General features: G+C 43.7%; 3 long non-coding RNA genes across 6 annotated transcripts in view; 1 reads left to right on the top strand and 2 right to left on the bottom strand.

The window, feature by feature from the left end:
* LOC144132694 (uncharacterized) overlaps positions 1-24,766 on the bottom strand; it is a 288,454-nt gene that overhangs the window by 185,744 nt on the left and 77,944 nt on the right. The gene's annotated exons all lie outside the window — the stretch shown is intronic.
* LOC144132693 (uncharacterized) lies at positions 1,063-8,266 on the bottom strand. The gene is made up of 5 exons (XR_013314900.1): positions 8,140-8,266; positions 7,070-7,139; positions 5,639-5,728; positions 4,022-4,123; positions 1,063-1,219 (listed from the first exon to the last, which is right to left on the bottom strand). It is a non-coding gene; the product is annotated as an uncharacterized LOC144132693 (long non-coding RNA).
* LOC144135043 (uncharacterized) lies at positions 20,989-24,313 on the top strand. The gene is made up of 4 exons (XR_013315353.1): positions 20,989-21,023; positions 21,914-21,978; positions 22,624-22,707; positions 23,496-24,313. It is a non-coding gene; the product is annotated as an uncharacterized LOC144135043 (long non-coding RNA).

Genomic DNA, 24,766 nt, shown 5'->3' with positions numbered 1-24,766 from the left:
TGAGCGGACGCAACGTTGGAGACCCCTATTGCTAAAATTTTGTCATGTTGCGCCTTAGCAATGGGGAAGAATACACGGTAATCGGTTACGATCATATACATTGAAAGTCGGACAGCTAATGTTGTTCTTCTGAACGACCTCAAGAAAATCAAGGAATAGTGACAAATTCTTTAATGCGCTTATTTTAGTAAGATTAACAAAATTTTTTCTCACAGGTGTCACTCTTCACAGAGTTTTTAAGAGGCGCAGCTGCCTCTTCGGTCTCCTCCCTAAAATATTTTGATGTTAGCTATTTCGGCTATATTCTTGTTTTCACATTATTCTCACTCATGAAGGGATCGGCTCCATTGACTTCTTTCGACGTAAATATACCCGCCCCGCGAGGTTTATCTTCTCTAAATAAACCTCAACGTTTCAAAAAGAGGCATTGATTGAAAATCAAATGCGTGTCAAGATGATCGCACGATGTAAAGACTCTACTGGTTTAGCAAATTTCACCTTCCCTGGCGACGTTAGAGCATATTCACCATGGTAAGCAAAACAGAACTAGATAGTGTATATGCCGCATGTCCCAACGACAACGCAAATCTCATCTCCATTTTTTTAATGACAGCCATAATTATATTCGTGGTATTTTCATAGTACGCTCTAATCATGGACTATTGGATATCACCATTAAAGACATTTCTGCTAATTGTATTTGAGGAAGGAACCAAATTCGGTTCAAAGGCTACGTGTGCTGGCATATTTTGATTACAGAAAATTACCTTTTGTCTCGAAGCGCGGTGAAAAGACGATTTTTTTTTCTTAGCAACACACCTTACCCCTTAGCGCAGGAAGACGTACCAGTGAGTGGAGAGAAAAAGAAGTGCACCTGCCAGCGCCACTTTAGGCGACCGGTGGGTGGAAGAAAATTTATTTCTTGGAACGCTTTAAGTTGCACGGCCCCTATGCGATTGAAAAACATTTCTGGATTGCAAGGGCGCAGTACGTACGCATGATGCTCTTCGTTTCCTTGTGCTGAAATTCTTTAGAAAAAAATATTTCCAATGAGGACGGACATCACGTAAGAAACCACCTGTTTATTGGTTTATTGCATGAATGTTCGAAAAATGACTCTTCTAGAGGTCTTTGCTCCTGAGCAATCACGTTGAACGAAGAAGTGGAAAGCAGCACGCTGGCTTCAGTGAGCATTGCGGAGTCACCGATCACTTGGGGACTGCGGAGTAAAGAAATATGCAAAATACAGACTGATTAGATGTTCATATAGTCGAATCACTAATTGGAAACGACGAGTAGAAATGAGATTGAGTAGCGCATGTTGTTCTTGTAATTTAGCTCAACAGTCAAGTCAATCAAAATGGTTGTTGCTGATGAACTCATGCAGCGCAACAGCGAGCAACTTCTAACGAGTGGTCAGGAGGCCGTAATGGGTCTAGCACAATGCTGCCACGAGAAAGGCTTCCTTTTAATGACACCAACAAAGCGGATATAAGTTGCACCGTCGGCATAGCGTTGGTGCATTGATAATATTTCTCTTCCTCAGAGCTACATCTACAAATAATATAAAATCGCGGCTGGCTCAAAGAAAAAAAAAATATCTGTGAACGAATGAGAGTTCTTATCGCAGGCATTGACGCAGCGCTACTGTCTGGCAGTTCATTTAAGAGGACTGCGAGCAGTAACCCGCGGACGTCTGTTTTGTAAAATGTTAAGAATGCTAGCTGTAATGCAAAAACTGCAGCTCCACGGCGCATTGTTTCCTATTCATAAGCACAAATCTTAACTGCGGTAGTTTTAGTTGCAGTGCTCTTTCACTGGAAGCTTGCTGCAGTTAAATTCATTTTCGTAGTCGGGTCCGGAATGGCGTTTCATAGGCTTTCAAACTGCTAAATATTAGGTCCTCAATTGTTCGTAAATTCCACAGTTCAGGCATGAGAATTCAGGCCTTATCTGGCAACATCTCTTTGTATGGAAAAATATTCCTTGATATTAGGCTGCAGAATTACTTTTCCGCAATAATTCGAGAGGGCGGTAAAGTCAACCTTTTCGGCATTCTGCAAAGAGCGTAATGACAGCTATGATATAAAGGGGGCGCATTAGACAAGTGACCCTGACTGTTCATTAAAAGTTTGCTAATAATAGATTGACTGGTGGAAGTCACCAGTAAATCGACACACTATAGCTCTTGCTCGAATACATAATCAAAAGATTTATAAGTCGTGACCATACTGAAATCCTAAATATCAAATGCGAATACAATAAGGTTTCGTGCTCCCTTCACAAAGCGATTAAGGTTGTAGCTTTTTCTTTGTAATATGTGCTTCGTGCTAACTGTACAGAAAGTACTAAGCTCAGCTAAACGCAGTGTGAAATCGAACATGGTACGGAACCCAAAACTAGCGTCAGGACGCCCTGTTGCCATTTTAATTAAACTCTAGAACTCTGTTTCGTAACCTCGTCTGCCCCTTTCATGGTGCGATATGGCGTCCTTAAGTCACCAGTCTCGCAATAAGATACTTACTCCCACTGCTAAGCAGAACGTTAAGTTGGGCGAGTTGCTACAGATGCATCTTCTGTATGGCAGCGCTAAAAATTTCCCAGTGCTAATATTTTGGCGTAGGTACTTATAATGCATTGTGGGATAGAAGAAAAGAAAGATATCTGATACCCATTTTTTAACATCATGTTCCCTAATTTCGGATGTAACTCCTCGATAAAATATCACGCAGGTGCCACTAATGCGAAAAAGAAAGAATATGCATTCAGGGGTTGTTGTGTCGATTGTACACATCTGCTAAGCTTGTTAAAAGTGCACATGAAAACGAGGATCAGTTTTGCGCTGGCAAGGTAACTCTATGACGTTCAGAGTGTTGTTGGAAAAGTCTACTATAATTGTCAAGCATAGAGGCTCGTTTGCAGGAGAGCAATTCCCGAAATCCATCACTGATAGATCCACGTTACTTTGTATGTTTTGAGAAGCAATTTTTTTTATGATCGTAATGTCTCTCACAGTTGTTTTTATTTCTGTAACGTTTGAAACACATCCATGTTTTCAGCTGGAGAAGAGAAATTAGGCGTTACCAATACGCTTTGCATGGAAGTATTGGTTGAAAATTATTGCTTAAAGCGTGTTGTCCTTTGGTGGAAAGAAAGTTCTCAAAATTTTATAACTTTTCTGAGGCAGGCATACGTCTCAAAGATAATTACCAGTTTTCACGCAGGCAACGAAAAATGAAATGCCGATATACCGGATTTATGTAACTTTTCGGGCGGCTGCTGATAGTTGAAGTTGTAATATTAGTGCTAACTGCAAATCCATAGTACCCTGCCATTTCCAAACCATATAAGGCGTATTTGTACTGATCCCCAGAGCTATTAGCATCAAAACTGACAAGTTTTGCTTGCTTGCATTCTCTGCTAAACGGTTTAAAATATTTGACAACATTCAGTTTTATGTGCACTTGCATAACAGTTGCCAACACTCTTTCAATATCGAAAATCGCTGTGGCCTGTCTCAGGAATCTAAGAACATAGTCGACGGAGGCACCTGCTCACCATGCTATAAGCGAAAGCTCACGCATTGAATTGGTACAAAGTAGATGACGGACTTGTATACTTAGTTAATTCATTTTCCGCGTGCAGAGTAAAATGCTGCGGAGCGCGTTGTATTTTCTAGCGTCGAAACCAAGTCACCAGACCAGTCTAAAATGCGTCCTGTAATACGAATTGTGTTCGGCCAACCTGAACGAATAGGCGCATAGTGGCCATGTGCTTTATCTGTAAAGGCACTCCAGAGAGCGTAGCGGAGACGTACCACAGGAGATGTACACCAGTGTACTGGATGGCGGCTTCGCAAGCGCAGAGTCCCCACCTGGCCGCATCCTTGCCACTGCGCATGCGCAGCCGGCGTCCGGTAAACCGGTATACGTCTACGCTAACACGCCACCGGTATGCTAAATCTCGTGAGTATCAAGCAGAAGTAATGACCGTTCCCCATTTGCGAAATTAGCATACGCACCGCATTTGCACTCGCACACGCTTCCTCGCCTGGAGCAGCTTACGGTTTGAGCCTCAGGGCAGGTATGCTCTAGGCCGGTAGCACACGGGTCCTTTTCGAGGGCTGCAAAAGATGGAGAAGAAAAAAAAAACGAGAGGAAATATCTCTCCGCAGAAAATATTCAATCACTCTCTTCACAAAGCAGCAGGAAGTTCTATATATACGAAATTCGACAGCTGTAGATGGCAATAATCTCATTTGTAAGCTAGAAGCAAGAACACGTTGGTGTTCACGCTAATAACGCTCGTCTTGCAGCGATGAGGCTCTTACCGGCACCGGTGTTGGTAGCTCACCGCTGGCTAGGCGTTGTTAGGCTTAACTTTCTTCACATCGAACCCACATCGGACGGGTGCTGTAGAAATAACCTCCGTGTCTATCATACATACCTGAAATACATAAAACTTAATTGTCAAGAGAAGAAATGTAATTTGCGTACTTTCTTACATATACAAGCCGGGTTCATCGAAATGAAGTTGTGGATTATAGTTGGCTTTCAACTAACTAAATATTCAACGAAATAAAGCCAGCAGTGCATTATTTCACTTTTCACAAGCCTACTTTTTGCAGTTCATGCCTTTTCATGTTGTATTGTGGGTTCACTTTCGTAATGCTTTGGCCAGAGAAATTCCAACAAGAGAAGGTAAGAGCGATAGCCGGTTGTCCATAGTTGCAGTGGTGCTTTAGAGGAAATTTTTAATGCGCCGATTTCGCTGATGGCACGCACAAAAATAGCGTAATAAGTGCAGTGTGCCAGAGAGTGGCTCAAGCAAAAACATGGCGCGCAGCTTCGCCTGTAAAACGCTCTCTGGGAGCAGCATAAAAAAATGTCCCTTAAATATCAACAGGTTCTTCAAAGAAACTTCACTCAGCAACTACAGTTAACAGTGGCCTCCACTCAACCAGTCATGTGTGACCAAGGAACTAATGAGACCATTGTACTACACCGCATTCGAAGGGGTTTCTGCTCGTACCACAGCGTGAATGCTTAAGGCGGAGATAGCATTGTCTCCGCTGTGTTCATACTGTGCTGTGTGCGGTTATGTCGAATGATATCTGAAGGGCTGCGGAGATTACAACGCGGAGAGGTGGGCTCTAATCGCTTTCCTCAAGAGTGCAGGGGCGCCACACGGTTCATTCCAAGGCTATGTTTCCGGGCCTGGGAGCCGGTCATATAAAAAAGGGACTTAACGCCTTAGTGTCAAATTCCATCAGGACACTAATCTGGACTTGAAACGGCGAGATCAGCACCTGATGACTATTGTGGGAGGTTGTGTGTGTGGCGACGTACATGTTCTATCACGTCTCAAGTCAGTGCCTCAAATGCAAGATCTTTATTAACTTATAAGTGTCGCTACGGCGGAGCAAGTGCTCGCAAAATAAACGCAGGGCTATTGTCACCACTAGCTGACCTCAACCATACTAGTGCACGACTTCGGAGGAAACAATAGGAAAAAAAAACTACGCGCTTGATAAATGCCTTGGTAGTACTGTAGCCCTGCAGAAGGGAAAGGCAAAAAATTATGTTGTGCGTGTCTGTCGATGCGTTCTAGAAAACAAACCCATAACTGTTATGCTTACTGCAGTGGCATTTGCACAGGTCTTCGCCAATGAAGCAAGCAACGTTGTAAGCACCGCCAGGGCATCTTACTGCAGGGCACCGAGGAAGCGCTGAAGACAGAAGAAGGAAAACAGATTTGTCCTAAAGTTTCGTTGAATTGCGGACAGCGATGGAGACCAAAGGAACAGTGCCAGGCTTTTTATATTGCTAAGAAATGTCTTAGCTCGTACATGGCAATTGAAAAGATCATTAATACGAAAAAAGGCTAAATTGGCTTCTAGAGACTGACAAGGGGGTCTAAATCCTCATACTGGGGCTGCACTTAGGGACCTCATCGTCATGATTCTTTGCTGAAACTGGCCAATACGTGACATGATGATTTGCTGTTCTTCCAAACCTTGCGCAGGAAATTATGTTTCTCTGTGTTCCTATTACTGCTTATTAATTACTCGTCAGCGTTAAGGCTCCCGTTGAGCGGGAAAAAACGGCGCTGCCGGCGTCGTCTTGGCGGTGTTATGTGAAGAAACCCACGTCATGCGTGACGTCACGTGTGTATGCCTTGAATGAATGTAATTAAAGAGAGCATGCATAACGTAAATTTAATGGCGGCGCATGTCTCGAACGATTTGCCTTTGTTAAATAAGCGATTTTATGAAAACGAAAATTTCAATAAAATGTAGTCTGGATTCAAACCCACGAACATTGGGCCGTCAGGGAGGCACGCCGCCAAAGAGGAAACGTAGGCATGTTGATCTGGCGACGGCACAAGGTCGCGTGATATGTGTGTGGTGTTGGCTTGATTCGAAGCTTAGTAAGTGCCAAATAATTCAGTGAACTAGAGACGTGCTAATTATTAAGACACTAATTAGAGTGTCATTATTTCGCAAACAGCAATGTGGAAGGGTTCAAAGAGAAGAATGCGGAAACTGCGTTCTGATAATTGCTGTAAATGTTCGAATATCAACAAAGTGCGATGAATTTTTTTGAAGAGAAACAGCTGAAGGGAGCCATTAAGACTCTCACATTATACCCTTAAGGACGGTGCTGTAGTGTCCGCCCTAATTTTATTCTTTAGGCTTAGAAGGACTAGAAACTGCCAAAAAGAACTAGAAGCATAACGCATGACTTTATTAGTCAAGAAAGCAGTTTTAAGCGACAAAAACTGATGTTTGAATATATGCAATCAAATTTAAAGCAAAACCCGTGCCGCTGCGAACGTTTAAGCCAGAAGATTGCTAATAGCGAGACTATAGATATCGGTTTGGTGTTCTTGCAGAAGCGCCTGCGACAACTACAAGCGAAAAATAAATCGACATGGCATGCATCTAAGCCAGGTTTTATTTCTTCAGCGTAGGCAAGCAATCAAGCTTAAAGAACTTGCCAGATCTGATCACTTAGCTTAACCACGCCTCACATATATCAGGAAAGCTGCAAAAAAGCAGTACACTTGCCTGCAGTCGCTATGGCCACAAAGGTTATCAGAAGAAAGCTAACGGTGAGGTACTTTCCGGACATGGTGGGCTGCAATTGAAATAACGTAGAGTTCAGCTTATGTAGGGGTCGTAACGTTCTAATGGTGGCTCCTGTGCGCCAGCGACATATAAGCCTAACGGACCACGCGCGAAGAGGGACAGTTTCAACCTTCGAGGCGGAAAGGGGCCAGTAAGGCCACTGTAGTGTACTGTAAAGGAGTGATCAATAAAGGCAGAAAAGTTACGTGTGCGTGACATCCGTTTCTAGCCTTGATCAAAAGCTGTGGTGTGTGCTCGATATAATTATTGTTTTTAAAACTAGCCCATCGCCATCACAGCGTTAGGGTAACCATGGGGAGGGGGGCCGCTTTAACCATCGAGTATGAAAAAAGACAGCAGCTTAAAACAACTTACACTTTATTTCTTCACAGCTTAGTACTAAATTGCGTGCTTAGACTCACGTTCCTTTAGTTAAGTTTAGCACGAAGGAGGCTCGATCAATACGGAAAATATCCTGCGGCAGCCATCTTGGTCTCTTCAATATGAGATCAAATAATTGTTTTGTAAGAAAGGTTAATTTTTGTTATTTCTCTCTTAAACTTGAAAATAGTTTTTTATGTTATGCGCCAAGAATGGTACTTATAGAAAAAAGAAAATTGTGTTTGTCGTATATAATAATGAATAAGAATTCACTCAAACTATCTATTTTTGCTGCCTTTTATATTTGAGAGATCTGTCCTGTTGCTGCAGCACTAGGCTATTGATATGCTTGAATCCCGGCCGTCGAGACAGCATTTTGACTGACGTTAAATGCAAATACGCTTGCGTAGCGATGGATGTAATTTAACATTAACGAAAACCACGCAATCTAAATTATTCTGCATCTCGCTGCCGCATCCTCTCTTATAGACCCTGCGTACAGCTTCGGGACAATAACCTACACATATCACAACGTAACATATCGAAAGCAAAACACACAGTGTACTGTACCGAGAATATGCGCAAAAGAGAGTTCACATGTTAACTAAGAGTGTAGAGACAGCACTTACCAGCGGCGTCGCCAGCGAGGTGCTCAAGTGCAGGAGAACAAATTGGCCGGATTGGAAGGGAAGAAGGCAGTGGAGCGCTGTGAGCTTTTTCCGCCCCCTGATTTCGATACGCCGAGGCAAAAAACCGGAAACAGACGTCCCGCTGCGCCGCCGCTCAGCTGTTCCGACGTTGTGTGCGTGAGTGCAATACAAGGAAAATATTCTCTCAAGGGTTTTTTAAACAGGCAACAGCGTACACGTTGTGTGGCGAGATTCCTGACGTTTTCCTCCTTGCTAATGGGTAGCACGGCCAAAATATTATTCAGTTCACCTGTTGACCCAAGCCTGCCAGCACGAGGCATGAGATTTCGCTGTGGCTGCACTCCAAGACGTTGCAAGTCGCTGACCATAGGTTCGCTCAGGTATGTGGAAGAAGCCGGTTGGGAGCTCAGTTTCTTGTTTCTTGCGCTGACTTGAATAAAGTAAAATTGGAACACTTTCTCGAGGAGTTTTCGTCCTTAAATGCTACAGCTCACGGCAGCTAACAGGAAACAAAAACAAACCTTGCCTTCATGACAAGTTTTTGAGGAAGTAGCCTGGCTTCATTGAGGTTAGTTGCCAGGCCATTTCTAAGACAACTGAAAATATTTAATCAAGAAAAAAATTATCCCGCCAAGTTCATTGATCCAGCGCAATTTATGAGCTCAATAAACATGTTCAAGGATTAGGAGGGGCAAGCAGGCCGTTGCCTAAAAGTATTTTAAGAGAATAAGACACTAATACAAAACGTTAGTTAAGCTGCGCGCTAACCCAGTTCATATCCTCAGTCGATTCCATCCTAAACATAGTGCAAGGCACGATTATACGATGCTAGAAACTTCAGCTTGTGCTCTAAATACATGAAGCTTGTCAAGAACATAGAAAAGATGCGGACTATTGTATCACTGCTTCCCTTGCCCTTACAATAAAAGCTATGCCTGAAGATGTGAAAAACTTGTTAATTTCTGGTAGGCTTATGATAAAGATTGCCACAGGTGGCTGGCAAGTGAAAGGTGGCGTACACAAAACAATGCCGAAGGCCACAATTTTCTCACAGTGGTTTTTCTAATGCTAACATGTTAAAAGGCCGCTATCTGGTAAATTTATCTTTATCCGATAATATGTTCAAGTGCTGTGCAAAAAAGCATCATTTGGCAGCAGGCACTCTAAGGCACACCGCAGTTAAGTGGTTGGGATCCGTTCACACCTCGTACGGCAGTCTAATGTGCTTCGAAATCAGCAAAGCTCTACATCGTCCTAGCTGGAGTGCATGAGTCACATAAAGCTGTGCAGAAGCGGTTCCTGGAATCAGTCGCGGTGATTTTTGTAATAATTTACCGCAGTAAAGGAATTCTTCTCAACGGGAACTTGACCTTGGTGTCATGAAAAAAAAAACAATTTGTAATCGACATCATATCTTAGGGCCTAGGTCACTCAAGAAGCGAAGAACACGCTGAGAAACACGTCCCGGAATGTATGCATTCACCTCATCTTCCATTTAATCGCGGGGTCAAAACCATGACACGTGTTGCCACGCACTTCACCGACCACCAAATAGGCATCGATCCGTGCCCATGAGGTGAAAATATGATCAAATATGTATCCACAATCATTCCAGTAGCATTCCCTAGCACTGCACGTTCTCGCACCCGCGATGTTTCGATTGAACTAGCTAAAAATTGAGACGCATAAATGTACAATAAACATACAACACAGACAAGTGCAGAAGGCCAGGCAAGGTAAATGTTTTTCGCCTTGTTTGTCCTTCTGGAATAACGTTCACAGCAGCTGTGGTATAGTTATTTCAGAATCCACCTTGTATGAGGACGGTGCCGATTTTAATCACTGCTGCCGCTAGGTGTCCAACGCTTTCCTTATAGGTAAGAGCTTCCCGCTGGAATGGAGCTCATCTAAATCAAGGGCCTAATTTGTGAAAAAAAGAAATGAGTGCCTCACACATCGTTGAACAGACCGGATGACTAATGACACGGACCCTTTTGCCGATCTTTTTTTCCGTGCTTAAAGGAGCAGTGCACTGATTTTTATCGGCTGAATTTTTTTGCGTCAACCGAAAGGTCCTTTCTCAATAAAAGAATATCTGGCTTTGGCGCTGAGAAACACTGCACAATAGTTTAGAACCTTTTTCCTGCATGGTAGTACAGCTTTCTCACAAACAGAATTTATTTGTACACCAGACAATATTTAGACACGAATAGTACATAAGGTATTCTCGAAACCACCGAAGCAAAAAAATGGTCAAAGCAGTCATCAATACGGACAGAAAGAAACCGGTACCGAACAGGCCAAGAATCTATGTACAGCAAATACCGTGGCACGGCCTCTTTCCAAATCCAGCATACATATCAGTACTCGGTGGTCACAAAGAGAATTTATTAGTACACCAGACAATATTTAGACCCGAATAGTACATAAGGTAATCTCGAAACAACAGGTGCAAAAAAATGGGCGAAGCAGTCACCACTTTGAACTGAAAGAAACAGGTACCGATCAGGCCAGAAATCTGTGTACAGTAAATACCATGGTACAGACTCCTTCCAAACCCAACATACACCTCAGTACGCGGTAGTTAGGCGAAGGAGAAGGGTGGAGTCAGAGGCAAGGGCGGGGGAAAGTTAACATCTGCGTACTACACTTGTTCCCAGCTTTAGGCTTAGATAGGTAAGGGGATGGTGTCCGTTACCACGACAAACTCAGTGCATACGCAGCGAATATTATCTAGTTCTGCATGGGTCGGAGCACGACTCTGCTCCCACGTACGCAAATAAACTGGGTCGAACAGCGCCGCAAGAACTGCGCTTCGCCACCTACTGTCAGCTCTTCGTCTAGGAATTCTCACACAATCAGGCGCACGCTCCTCAAGAGCGGAAAAATGGCGCTTTGCCGTCTTCCACGCACTTCGGCCAAGTTATGTCGCTTCCAAAGCACGTACATCACCACTGTGATCAGGAGGCGCTCAAAGATTGAGCGCCTTCGCGAGTTGCGCTGGTGCGGGCGCACCCTAAACATCCTGTAGCTCAGGAGCCGCAAAGTACGTGCTACGACGCAGTCTTTCAGGGAGTGCCGCTGTGTCTCAACAGCGCCGCAATTGGTGCAGCGCGCATTTGGTACGACGCCCCATCTTGCGAGACGCTTCCTCGTGGGCAGTACTTGCCAACGGCGACGCCATCCGAAGGCTTGTACTTCTTTTGGCAACGGGCTCGGAACGAAAGACCGCCACTCTCTAGGAGACGTTTTTTCTACCTGGTCAATACTGAGCTCTAAAACAGCAACCGCCGCACTAACACGTGCCACTGGTGTTTCGCGTATATCCGCGTCCAGAAACTGGCGGAGCCAGAAACGAAAAAGTCAGTTGCCACTTTGTAAAAGGGCTTAGGTTGCTCGGCCAGAGGTCCCGTGTGTCGCTGCGTTAGCAAGAGCCGATTCCGGTACCCAACCACTACAGGACTAGTGATTGACCTCTGTACGCCTGGGCCGCCAGCAGGTCAATAACTGCTTTGGTGGCGAAATCTCGCGCTGTTGCCTGCCAGGAGGGTATGTTCAAACCTCCTCTGTCGCGTTCTAAGGACAAAACGTGCGATACTGGGGCCGGATTTCCGTTCCACAGTACTTGTCCTGCGAGCGAGTTCAGCTTCCCTACCACGCGACGCGGCATCGGAGCAATGCGCGCAACGAAACAAGCCTACGCAGCTGCGCAGGTACGAAAGAACAGTGCTTTGGCATTGAATGAAAGTTCGAGGTGTGCAACCGAGTCTATGGCCCGTCAAGCTCGAGGGATGGTGTCGTCCCATGATTTTGGCAGCACACCTGCTGACTTAAAAACAATTCCCAGCACTCGCACGCCATCGACGAAATGGACTCTCCCAGGCCACGATTCCTGAAACGTGCAAAAGCTCCGTGCTTGGCTCTTCGTGGTGTTAAATTTAGCCCCTGACAGGGTCGCATATTCGTTGAAAACCTGCAAGAAGGCAAGCAAACTGTCCGCTTCTCGTGAGAAGAGCGAGATGTCGTTCGCGTAAGCTGACACAGAAACTCTTCCCTGCACAGGAAGGGAGAAACCTCGGATAGCTGGGTGGTCCTCAACTGCACGGAGCAGGGGGTCCAGTGAGAGAACGAAGAGAGCGGGAGAGAGGGGACAACCCTGTCTAACTCCTCGCGTTTCGCAAATCTTCCCGCTCAACGCCCCCTTCAAAACCATCTGACAAGACAGCCCGCAATACAGGACACCTACTACGTTAGTAAATTTGTCCGGAAGGCCCAGACATGACAAGACTGTCAACAAGTAGTCATGCTCCACTCTATCAAAGGCTTTGCTTTGATCGAGGGAGATGAAACAACCATTCAGTTCTTTTGCCTGAGCGTACGCAAGAAAGGTCCCGTGTGAGAGCCAGTGAAGAGAAGATTGATCTACCCAAGAGTGACGAGCTATCGAGTGGGCGGACCACGCTGCCTAAGCGCGGCTTCAAACGGTCGGTCAAAACCGTAGCGACCACTTTGTAGTCTGTGTAAATCAACCTTATTGGTATCCATGAACTTGGGTCCGAGGACTGATTCCAGGAACCGCTTCTGCACAGCTTCATGTGACTCATGCACTCCAGCTAGCACGATGTAGAGCTTTGCTGATTTGGAAGCACATTAAACTGCCGTACGAGGTCTGAACGGATCCCAACCACTTAACGGCGGTGTGCCTTAGAGTGCCTGCTGCCAAATTAGCACTATGGTGATGCTTTTTTGCCCAGCACTTGAACACATTATCGGATAAAGATAAATTTACCAGATAGCGGCCTTTTAACATGTTAGCATTAGAATAACCACTGTCAGAAAATTGTGGCATTCTGCATTGTGTTGTGTACGCCACCTTTCAATTGCCAGCCACCTGTGGCAACCTTTATCATAAGCCTACCAGAAATTAACAAGTTTTTCACATCTTCAGGCATGGCTTTTATTGTCAGGGCAAGGGAAGCAGTGATTCAATAGTCCGCATCTTTCCTATGTTTTTGTGTGCCATTGTAGATAGAAAGGCCAGGGAAGAGGAAAAGAAACGAAGAAAAACTATAAGAGGGTGCCAGATAATGCATGACCTGAGGTTTGTCCCTTGTGCTGAAAGGGTTGTTGTGTTTGAAGTGCCGTTCACGTGCGGAAAGACCTATATAGGTCAAACAGGAAGGTGTTTGAATACCCGCCTACGAGACCACAACACTTCTTAGACAGTGGCTCCGTCCTCAAATCTGGCTTTACATTACAGGAACTGTCCCCGGAATAACCAACCTGATTCTTCTGAAAAATTATGTACACCCATATTTATTAAAACTACAATCCTGTACAAACGCAAAGATAAACTAACAAGACAAATCAGTGAAGCGTTTCATATTCATAAAAACATAGACTCATGCGTGAGCACCCCCTCTGTGACAGTTCATGACTGTGAACTAAGGTATCTGGATTCAAGTGATTGATTTATCACTGTGGCTTTTGGTGTTGCGCACGCGCCCGTGGTTGTCAAAGGAGTATATTTTGCATGTTTTTTTCTAATAAACGTTCAGTTGTTAGTCAGCGCCGGTCCTGTTTTCTTCTTTTTTTGTCCTTCGTCCCAGCGCTGTTATTCCCAGCAGTATGCACCAACTTGCTCAACTCTCCGTTTTCTTGAGGTCAGACAGAGCCTCTGACGACGTGTATTCCTTCGAGAATTTCGGCGAAGGGTGGTTCCGCCTCGTCCGTCACAGGAGTGCCGGGCGACCCGGGTTCCCCCGAGCCCTCAGCGAGGGTGGTTGTGGAGGTGGAGTCGTCCACTTCGTCCCGGCGTTGAGCCAGGGTTGCCTCGAGCGGGGCTTGAGGAGTATTCCCTAGAGCTGCGAGGGCGGCCGCGTAGGAACGCGGCGCGATGCAGTCCGAGGTGACGTGGTTCCCGCCACACCGCGTGCCGGCCGCGTGGCACGAGTCCGCCTCGTGGCCGTACGCAGCACAGCGGCCGCAGCGCGTGGTGGTGCAGGTGGCACCGAGGTGACCTTCCGCGCCGCAATGGGCGCCCACCTTCGTCATTCCACGGTATTCCAACATTACGCAGTGACCCGCGACGGTAATAAAATTCGGTGGCGCCCGCTGCATGTCGAGCTTGACCAGGCGAGCGCCGCTACGAATATGGCTACTTGACTTAAAAACGGGTTCCGTGACTGCCCTGATCTTGCCAAAGGGGCGCAGGGCGGCTGCGTGTTCGTCGACACTCACACTTGGTGGAAGTCGCCGGACCATTCCGAATACCACTGGCACAGCGAGCTGAACCAGCGGCACTTGGTGGCCCGCCACGAGCAGAGAGCCAGCGGCCAACATTTTCGTGGCTTGCGCCATCGAACTGACAGCTGCTAGGAACTTCGTTCCGCCGAGGTGCTGCAAATACTGCAGCCCCCCGACACCAACGACCTCCTCGATGGCATCGATCAGGTCGTCTGAAACATTGCGCCTTTGTGGGGCGCGTCGCAGGGGGCGGAAGGACCATCTTCACCAAGCCCTGGACGCCGCGGCAGCAGGCCGGGCGCCTGCTCTACTCTACCCAATAATGTGAACTCTGTAACTGTGTTACTCTACCCAATAACTGTGAACACGACGACTGTCGCGTGCATAGCTAGTCAACGATGGCAATAACGAGAGTGACATAAACTAGATCTATGGTATTTATTAAATGTATAGTTAGGAGCACCAAATTGGTTTTAAAAGTACTATCAACACATTAATACAGGTCATATCTATTAGAGATGTGGCAGCGGCAGCACGAAAGACTACCGTTAGAACGCTGGTCTGCTTTTTCGCAGTTTCGCCTCCACCGCGGCTTGGTTGCCCACGTTCAAGCTGACGGAGGAACCAGACTGTGCAAGTGCAGCAAAAATACCCAGATCTGCGAACTGCCTGCAACCCCCCGCGGCGCGACAAGCGTCAATCCTTTCAAGATAAAAGACGGACTGCTCGGATCTCCCAGCACTCGACGGCAGCGGCAGCACGAAAGACCACCGCTTGAACTCTGCTTTTTCACAGGTTGGTGTCGTTCCTTGTGATTTCTTTCATGAATATGTGTTTCTTGCTGCCACTGCCTAGCTATGGTTCGTTTATTTGGTTTCTTTTGCTTGAAACTGCTGTCTGTAACGCACGATGTCGACAGACTTTTCTTCCTCATGCAATAACCAGTTTACGCCCGATGAAATTTATGTCACATGTGTTGATTGCAACCAATTGTACCATCTCGGAACCTGAGCTGGGCTGACCGTAAAGCAGCAGAAAAGTGTATCGGGATCAGCCAAGCAGAAATGGGCATGTCCCACATGCAAAAAATGGAGACAGCAATGGAGATCATCAAGGCAAAAGGCCGGCTGGTGACGAGATAGCCGACATTAAAGCCCTACTCTGTTACTATAAAATGAAAATTAGATGAGCTGATGCTGCTTAAAGGAACTGTAGCTAGCATTAGAACCGCTGTAGAGCTAATGTCAGAAAAGTATGACGAAGTGTTAGAAACTACACAGGTTAAAGGCACAAAGGATTCAAAAGAGATTGTAAATTTTGGAGAGAAATATAAAAAAAGAAGAAAATGAAACGCTGCGAAATGTAGTCAATCATCTTGAACAGAAGAGCATAAACCTGAACCTTGAATTTGATGAAATTCAGTCCACTGAACCAGAAAATCTGCTAGATAATGTAAACGTTGTAGCCGACACTATAGCAGCTTCAAGGCGTTTCGAGCGCAGACGTCGATGCAATTCACCAGCTACATGCAAAGCCCGATAAGATCCCAAGGATAATTGTTAGATACACCACGCAAACTGTCAGAGATGAGTGGCTCGTGAAAAGGAATAAACTGAGGGACGAAAAGAGCAAAATTGCTATTATGGGAAATATGACTGGCCATAACCGACATCTCCTGCGACCGACGAAGGATTGGGCAAAACAAAATGCATATCAGTATGTCTGCAGGGCTCAGGAATGGAGAGGTCTTCATGCGCAAAACAGATGGCCATCCGGTAATCGTAGTGAGCAATATTCGTGACCTCCCGTCAAAGCGTGCTCCAGCATGTCCAACAAATTGATTTAAACTGTTCTGTTGAAGTTTGAAATGGCTAATGATAATAACCTTCTTCTAAAGGATGTAAACGCAGTTGCTACGAACCAGCACCAAAATTCACTAAAATGCCTTCAATTAAACGTTTGCTCACTTTGCAACAAGGAGGCAGAAATGAATTGTCTTAGCTGTATTTCTTTTTTTGTTCGACGCTCTTATGTTAACTGAAACTTAGTGTAAAGACGATCAGGATAACTTTCGGTTTTCATGTTATCAATGATTCTGCTCAAATCGAAAAAATCGTCTTGGTGGAGGAGTCATGCCATTGCTGAAACCAAATGTAAACTGTGAGCTGCTTCCATCTTTTTTTGTGCTATGTGATGATGTTGAAATATTGTCATTTCGTGTAAATAAGCATGTGTTTTCTGTTTGTTACCGGCCGCCAGATGGAAATGTGTCAAGTTTTTTTTTTATTTTACGGGCAGTTTCTCGATCTTGTTTCTGCAAATAGTTACTCTGTCACATCAGCCGGGGACTTTATTATAGATATGTTAGCAATCACTAACGAACAAAGGAACATGAAAATGCTTATTACATCAAATGGTTGCGATAATGCAATCAGATTGCCGACCCGAATTACGAAAGACAATAAAACACTGCTAGACCACTTTGTGCAAAATTTTGATAATACCGACATCACAGCGGGAGCTAAATCATGTGGTCTTAGCGACCATCTTCCGATATTTGTTATCGCAAAAACGCAAAATTTAGAAAGATGCAAAAGCCGACTGCCCATTTTTTTTTCAGTCTATTACTATGTCAAATATAGACAGCTTGAGGACTTAACTACTGAAGTCAGGTTTCACATAGGTAATATAGATAAAAAATGCCGATGAAGGGTACCAAAAGTTTATGTACCAGTTCCTTCAGATTTACAAGCGACATTTCGTAATAAAAATTTTTAAGCTAGGTAAAATAATCCTGTAGCGTTGGATAACTCCAGAACTGCGCCGAAAAATCAACGATAAAATATGCTTTACCATCAGTTTATTAAAACAAAAGTTCCTGATACCTTGAAGCAATTTAAGGCGTACCGAAATAATTTAAACAAGGAGGTTAAAATAAGGAGATCTAGTCACAATTACACAGAATTCCCGAGTTGCCTAAAGAAAAGTGACCTCTCGTGGACAAAGCCGAACACTGTTTTTTAAACGCAGGAAACTTTAACCTAGAATCGAGAAGTTGTCAATAAATGACTGTGAAGTGTCTGGCTGCGCCCTTGCGGATTCCTTTAATGAGTATTTACTTCATTATTCTGAGCATGTCACAAATGAAGATTTTTACAATTTTATGCCCGATAGAAATAATTATTCTGCTTTTCTAAGCCCTGTAACAGAGGATTAAGTTACATCAGTTTTTTCTGCTTTAATTAATTCTTCATGTTGCGGTGCTGAAGGAGTTCAGACACGTCCGTTGAAATATGTGTTGGATGTGTTACGTCCATATTTAACCCATATTTTTAACCTTTTCCTAACGAGTGCATGTTTTCCAAAACGAATGCAAATCGCTAAAGTATCTATGCTTTTCAAAAAGGGTGATCCTAATGATAATAATTACCGACCCATCTACGTCATAAACATTTTTTCAAAAGTAGTGGAGAAGCTTATCTATTATCAGCTTTGCTTGTTCTTTGATTTAAACAAAGTTAAGTAAACAGAAAGAGTTTATTTTGTGCGAATTTGAAAAAAAGAACTTTATACTAATTATTTATGTCGACTTTTATAACGCATTCGATTGTATTCATTACTCAACTTTTCTGAAAAAACTGGAAATTTTTGGAATCCAAGGAGATTTTTTGGCACTTATCAATTCATATCTGAGATTTCGTGAACATTTCGTTCAAATCGAAATGGACCGTTCTGATTTAAAATTGAGAGTTAAAGGCTTTCCTCAGGACAGCATTCTTGATCCGGTTCTTTTTAAAATTTGCATCAACGATCTCACTAACCTCTCTATAAGCCTAACTACATTTTGTATGCCGACGACGGTGGTATATCTCTAGCTGCTCCAGATTGCCATATCTTGCACAACGGCGCAAATTCTCTCCTTACCAAGCTTAAAATGTGGTAAATAGTGAACCATTTAAACACAAATGTTAATGAGACAAAAGCTGTAATATTTAGTCCTAAACAGAGGCAGGTAAATTGTCATGTAAGCTTAGTTTATGGTGGTGCAGCAATATAAATCACAAATAATATTAAAATTCTGTGTGTTGCATTTTCTCAGAGCATGCTATAGGATAGTCACATTGATGCTGTTCTAAGTAAGGCAGCTAGAACAGTTGGCTTTATTTCCCATTACAGAACATATCTCCCGCATCAAGTAAAGATCCTGCTTTATAATTCCCTGTTTAACTCTCTTCTTAATTACTGTTTCCTGATCTGGGGCACAACGACGTATACAAATCTGCAATAGGTCTTCATACTTCACAAAAAGCTTATCAGAATACTTTCCAATCTACCATACAACAGTCACTCGCAAGTTCTTTTCCCCAAAACAAACAAGATACCGGTATTCAATCTTTACAATTATAAGCTATCACTTGCATTCCAGCGGGAACTAAAATATCATCTAGAATCTCTGCATGAGTTGTCATTACTGAAAGAGCACTTTGTATTACCCTACGGGTCATAAAGAGGAGTAGATTTTATCAACTCCTACATCCAAGTACGCAGTGAAAAAATTATCCTTCACGCTTCCAGCACTATTACAGCAACTATAAGAAAATCCGGGACTCACCTGCTCAAAATATCTAAACACGAATTACGAGAGCTTCACTGCATACATTCTTAAAAACTGGGCACGTATTTCTATAATATGTATATTTACTCCTGTGTTTATAGTACTGCTTTGTACACTCAGTATTTATTGTCTTGAGTGTTGTTCTATTTCCTGTTTCTATTTAATTTTATTATGGAATGATCCTGTTATTTTTGCTCTGCCAAATTGCGAAGATTATATGTATACTTGTGTGTGTCTTTCCCTGCTTTGCTGCTGCTGCACGGGCCTGCGGAGGGGGCTGCTGGCCTTTGTCAAGCTGCCGTTTACGAGCAGCTTTTACGCACAACCTCCTCCATCATACCGAGGGAAAGAAATAATAATATTAATTATAATAAACGTGATGAACAATTAAGGAGAGAAAAAACAATATAATACCGGTGCAAACGCGCAAGTGTAGTAAAGACAAAATGCATGAAAGGGGAAGTTATGTATGAGAAAAAGAGTGCTCAAAGTGGAACGTCACGGACATCCAATATAAAGGAAGGGAGAGAATTTTCGAATATATCAAGGTGAGGACAAAGAGAATTAAACAACTTTTGCATTCTGTCCAGAGGGGAGAGGGAGTGCAGGAGCGCAGAAACTTGGAATGGTCTGAATTCCCCTATGCTCTTTCGCGGTACACGCAAAAGGATACGCGCTAGGAGCTGAGGGAATAATAATAATAATAATAATAATAATAATAATAATAATAATAATAATAATAATAATAATAATAATAATAATAATAATAATAATAATAATAATAATAATTGCTTTTTCATCCTGCAGGGCGCCCGTTGGCAGCGCCACTGGGAGTATAGCATTGGCGTTGGTTGTGGGATTTCTGTTTACAAAACATATTAAGAGATGATAAATCAGGGTTAACCAATAGAACCGACTGCAAAATGTTAAAACAGCAAACAAAAACAAAATTGCCTTCCTGTACTACGCTGAAGCTTAGTCATCAAATGAAGCAAAATCTCTGCCCGTCTCTGCATTTCTGGCGCTGCGGGGGCATCGTTCTAACTTCAGCTGAGACCTTATTTTCTTTGCCAATTTAAAATATGAATTCCGGTCGAAACCGCGCGTTCTCGCCTGGCCATTTATGTATTGATATCGATTCGGTGAGATCTATCAAAATGTGCAAATATTTTTGCACTCGTCTCCAACAGTAGAGTGGCCCTTTAAAGGAATCGTCATCGTTTGATAAGATTGTTGCAAATGAAGCTGGACTTCAGTGGTGCTTATCTCAAGCACCAGTCCCCTTTGCAGCATTCGAAAGTCGAATTAACAAAAGTGGAATCGCTCGATGAAGCCTTGATTGTCATGCCAAGCTTTCTCTGACAATATATTTGAGAATTGAGAAATTGTATGGCACTGTTGTGCCACTATTGAAGGTAATAATCCATTACTGTGATATATAGCAAAATCTTTGTTTTACAGTGTTTCCATCGATCCAATCGAAGTGTGAGGTCTGGCATAAACTACCAGTGGGGAACGCTTTTGACGATAGCAAAAACATGATAAGAAAAAAATACAATATTGTCCTTGGGTAATCTGAAGATATAATGATTGTTATACTGAATCTTTACATTATATGAAAAAAATTGCGTTCATAAACGGTTTCCTGTTAAAGAATGCTTTTATCCACAATTTCTCGGTATGGGCTCGTAAACAAATAGCGATCTTCACTTTGCGTAAGGTATTTATCATATTTCCCCAGCCTTTATGTAGCAAGAGGCTTAGACTAAACAATGGCTATGGCGATGTGACGACGCTCTCTCGCGTGCGCACGGATGAGCGAAATTTGACACTTTGCTGCGGTAGGTAACGCGCGGCAACAACGCTTGTTTGATTTTACCTTATTTTATTTCTTGAGGCTCCGGCTACAAAATAGGGGAGCAGTCTATATATACCTTAACCTAAGCATCGCGTTAGCGCTTGCTGGTCCGACTGGACAGGAGCGCGTTGGTGAATCCCCCACGTAAGTGCTTCATTGCAGTGGGTGCCCATTAATCCTTTGAAGGCACTCGAAATATTCACAGGCCCTGACCAGAGGACGAAAGCAAAATTTTGGTTCGAAGTAGATTGCAGTGCGGAGGGACTACATACAGATCTGGCACTTTCTCTACACTGAAATGCGTTTTTTATGATGCTTTAGTTATGGTTTAGTCGGTGACTGTGAGTGCGAACTTTTTCTTTGGCATGGCGTGCAGCTTTAGCGTAGAAAAAATGCAAAGAATAATAAAATATTACCAACAATAAATAGTCAGTGCAGCAAGATTTATCTTGGGTTTGTGTTTAAGCAGTGAAGGCCACAGATTACTTACACATTTTACGCGCTATCAGCCCGAGATTTTTGCACTTTTCCTTGCTTTAAACCATTCGTATACCGCCATCTCTCGTCATTGTCTGATCACTGCAGTCCCACTAAGTTTATATCGTCCGACCTTTAATGGTTTGGCGTGGTGGATGAATCAGCGCGTAGCTTTTCGAAATTTCGCTCAGTAAATCTCCATGTAGGTTTCACGCGAATGCTTTATCAACAATATATATTCTCACTGTGTGTTTGCGAGAGGAAAGCAGTCACCGCTACAGCATAATTGGAGAGAAGAAATTACACTACATAAAATTGAGCACTGCGTCATTTGTTTGCACGCCAGTCGCGGTACAAGAAAGCAGTGAGCGCCATTGACATCATCGACGCTTGATTGTGAGAGATGAATAATTTACCAGGACCCTAAAAGAACTGGTTTGATATGTATCTATGGTAGAGTAAATCAGTCATATCTTTTCCCCTCCCCTTTTACAATAAAGGCCACGCATCATGATCGGCAACAGAGAATCGTGCTGTTATTTCATTCGTTATTTCAGTGCTGCGATGAAGCTCCTTGCCTTCGGTGTTCTGATGTGTGCCTTCCTGGCTGAAGCGGCAGAAGGTGAGCATAGACATTTTGTCAAAGGCGCAGCCGCTGTCACATCTTTTGTTCTGCGAGCTCTCTACTTCTATGCCCTCCTATTTATATCATCAGTTGGTTACTTGGTTTGGCTTTGTGTGTGTACGAGGCTTAAAGTGCCAAAGCGATTCGAGCTGTGAGGGAGGCTGTAGTGGAGGGCTTTCTTTAACGCGTACAGATATCGCACAGTACACGGGCCTCTAGCCTTTAGCCTCCATCAAAAGACTACCGCCGCTGTCAGATTCGAACCCACTTTGGGAGGGCCAGCAACCGAGCCCCATAACAACTAAGTTAATGCGGAGGCTGATCCGCAGGTTACTGTTCAAGTTCATAGCATAATGCAAGGAATGCGATTACGCCATAACGCCGATTGTGCAGAATTATTCATATTATATTTCGTGATACTATTTTTTTACGGAATTAAATTCTTTTTCGTAAGTTCTAACAACACCTTTAGCTAGAGTTCGAAAATAAGCCAATGCCCAGACGTTTTTCTCCTTTCAACGTGAGAATAAAACTGGCCAACCTTTCTAATCCAGAGGCAGGCGTTATCGCCTATTTGGGCGTGAGAAACACCGTGACGTGTGCATAATAAAACATTCTGTTTCTCTGCCACATGTTCGTAAGATCCGGCGTGCCCAGCTCTGTTCTGCCAGCTTGACGCCAAGGTGGGATGCTACCTCACAGCGGACCAGTGTCGCTGTTTCTGCGGTGAGAGATACCTCATGTTTGTCTGTTGTTTTCATTTACTTTCTCGGCGCGCAACTCTTGATAAATGACAGGATAATGACTGTTCCTGAGAAATATGTTTTGTTTTATATTCTCCAAAGTTAACACTCCTAATACTCGCTGTCTTCTTCAATGATTAGCGCGAAGGAACTATGTGGGTTTATTATGAATTACGACCATTCTTTTTTCTATTCCTGTGGTTAAAAGCTTGCTCAAGAACTGCTAAAAGAGGAAGTGACCACACCGATAGTGTCCATAAGAGGCGCACAATGTTCTCTGATTTTTATCAGATTTTTATCAGGCTTTCTCTCTCGATATTTCAGGCAGGTAAACATCTATCGATTGCACTAGCAGATTTTCATTCGCAAGATTTTGCCCAGTGATGTCTGCGCAGTTTGCATGCCTAATGTGTGTTTTTGAGTTGTGCGTTGTAGATACGTAAAAAGATCAGAGGGCTTTGGAGAGACAGCTGTCGGTGTTCCTAGTGTCCGCGTAGTTTAGTATGCGAGCCCAACGCGATCGCTATTTCGACACAGTCGCATACATAACGCCGTTACGTATGCGAATATGTGCCACATGTACTTATTCCAGAGTCGTGTGTAATGCCCGTGAACTCTTTTTTCATTCGAGCCTCTTTGCGTTTATTTACAACCGTGCCTATCAATGTCATTTTCTTTTGACGTTAGAATATTTTCCAATATTGACCGCGCAAAGTAGCGTCACCTTCCTGCACGGGAGTTTCACGGATATCCTTTCTTTTTTACTTGCAGTGACCGATGAAGAGCCCTGCTTCTATTTGCGCGACAAATTTTCACCGGAATGTCATGCACCTGATGGACTGCATTGCTCGGCAGAGTTTGGAAGCTGCACATGTCGCTGCGGTCCTCCGCCTCCTTTGAATTCTCATTGAAACCTTGCATATTTCTTTCTGTGCTTGAAAGCTGCACAGAATGCTTCAGCTTCGCCCACTGTCTCAAGAACGCTGCATCGGCATGATTGCTTTCGTTCAAAAGCACTACAAATCAGCGCCAGCAGTGGGAACTGTACAGCTAGTTCTTAACATGCGCTTATCTCTGTGCAGCACTGGAGGCGGTATGAATAATTATGGCCAATAAAGACTGTTCTACGCCCCTATCTAGAGAACGCGCTTCCTTTTTAGAGCAGCTAAGTACTTATGAATTCTATCCGAAGTACTATAATCTTCGAGGCTATGTTGACACAGAAACGGTGTTTCTATGCACCATGCTGACGGACAACATCGCTACCACTTTAGTAGATAGTGAAAACATCCAGAGTTGCGAACCATTGCCACAGTTAAGAGCAGCGACGGCAAGTGGGCGTCATTTCGAAAATGGTTTGAAATTCGTTTTTTTTTTTGCATCTGGAATACTTTTGATCCTTTGGTAGGGGTTGTTGAAGACTAGAATAAAATATTAGCAAAGGGATAAAAAATTGAAAATATCACAAAAACAAAAATACCTCCGGAATAACATAGGATAACACTTTCGCGAAATCATACGCGAACACTGATATCGAGTGCCCCTTTTAATGTTGCAAAAAAGAAAAAGAAAATGTAAAACGTACATCGGAAAGGCGAGGTCACTTAGCCAAAAGCAGAAAATAGTGCCCACCGAGCCCGTAGTTACATATAGAGAAGAGGTTAAAACTCTACAATCTAGTCACGAAAACAGCAAGAAATCGCTTGCGCCTCAATGAAAAGCAGGAATTTTATAACGCCGTCGTGATCAATTGTAGGATTATCTAATTTGGGGCACTTCTTAATCCGGTTGGTAAGAGGTACTAGGCGTGTGTTTTAAATCTGGCCCGGAAAGAAAGCAGACCGAGGCCGTGGCCCCTTGTTGTGTTGCAATGGAAAGAAAAAAATGTAATTTTACCTGTCAAATCTTATTTCACTTCGGTTTTTTTCTAAGCAAGACATTTTTACAACAAATAGAACAATGTCGTTAGCTTAGGCGCAACGTCATCCCCTGCACAGCAAAAGTCTGAACCTGCGATAACTGCGCACCAGCCTAAAGCAGGA

Source organism: Amblyomma americanum, chromosome 5 (assembly GCF_052857255.1).
Source record: "Amblyomma americanum isolate KBUSLIRL-KWMA chromosome 5, ASM5285725v1, whole genome shotgun sequence".
NCBI lineage: Eukaryota > Metazoa > Arthropoda > Arachnida > Ixodida > Ixodidae > Amblyomma > Amblyomma americanum.
Note: the sequence above shows the minus strand (reverse complement) of the source record. Positions and strands in the feature narration are given on the sequence as shown.